A 1,562-nucleotide genomic window follows, 5' to 3' on the forward strand; every position below is an offset into this window, starting at 1 on the left:
TTTATAAATAATTTATTTGTAATGTGAAATCTATCATTAATATCATGTTATGTATTCATTTCAGAACTATTTCTCTAAAATTCACTCTTTTTACATCTTATGTCTTTCACATTGGTTCAATATTTGTCTAAAATTTTTAATATGCTATATAATTATTGATTTTCAATAAACTTAATGAGAAAAAAGAAAAGAAAAAGTAACATGAAAATAGAATACATCTATATTTTTAAAATATGTGGGTGAGGGCTGAGGAGGTAGCTTGGTGGTCTAAGTGCCTGCTTGTCAAGCACAAGTTCTCAGGTTTGATCCCAGGTACCACATGCCATGATGGCCCTGGGGTGAGCTGGCCACTGATACTGGGTTAGGAGGACATGCCTATAATCCCAGTGCTGGGAAGGCTGAGACAGGAAATTCACTATTAGTCTGAGCTACATAGAGAAACTGTGTATCAAATAAACAAATACATAAATAAATAAAAATAATGGGCAAAAATTACTTGCACCTGTGGGATTTCAACAGTTTCTTTCTCTATCATCTGAGATAGGAATCTGTAGGCATAGGGTGTGGATTGATAATTTGGGATTATGCTGGTGCTTATGCTGCTGAGATAACTTCTTGGCCCTATAGCTGGCTATAATTCCTCTCAGCTCCTACAAAATGAGTTGACTGCACATGTAGGCTGTGCCCTGCATTTCTTGGGAAATGGGACAAGGTAACTATCAGATTGACAGAGTATATTTGTTGCAGTGGTGTTTAGAATACATACCCAGTGACATGGTGAAGGTCAGAAAAGCAGCCAGCTTCTTGCTGAGGGAGTTTTGGTGCAGTGTGGACTGTACTGGGCATATGTGTAAAGCAGTAGCAGATCACTGGCGTGGCTCTGAGGGCCAAGGGAGGGAACTGCACAATGCATCCCTGCTCTGGAAGGAATATTCAAGGACCAGCTAAGGATTGCTTATGCTAAGTCTCTGCTGCCTCAGCCTTGCCTCCTATGCATACAGTCTGATCAACTAGTGACAGTTCCTATCACAGAGAGCAGAACCACTGAATTGCACCTGCAACCTGCTACCCATCACAGTCTCCACAGCCTGCAATGAAGTTTCACAAGGTGTTGTGTTCAGAGACACTCCTCGAAGCTACATCTGTCCTGGTGGCTGAAACACAGTCATCAGTGTGCTTCAGGGAGCCCACAGTGATCGTGGGATATGATTTTGCTGGGTTTTCTGATGGTCAAACCAGGTAAACCTCTGACAGTAGAGGCTGCCCAAAACTGATCTGGGCTACAGCACTCAGAGTTTGCAGAAAGAATTTGAATTGCTTATTTAAGCCTAGTTGTTGCACTGACCCTGGATCATCTATGTATATAAACTATTCGTCTGAAGTTCATAGACTACTGTACTGGTTTGACTACTCCTCTTTGAATTTTATTACCTCAGAAAGAAGAGACTGGTCAGGGAGATAGCTCAGTGGAATAAATGCTTGCCTGGCAAGCACAGGGTCCTGAGGTCAATCCTTGGCACCACAAATGGAGAGAGAGAGAGAGAGAGAGAGAGAGAGAGAGA

This window comes from Octodon degus, unplaced genomic scaffold (assembly GCF_000260255.1).
Source record: "Octodon degus isolate 3935 unplaced genomic scaffold, OctDeg1.0 scaffold00080, whole genome shotgun sequence".
Lineage (NCBI taxonomy): Eukaryota > Metazoa > Chordata > Mammalia > Rodentia > Octodontidae > Octodon > Octodon degus.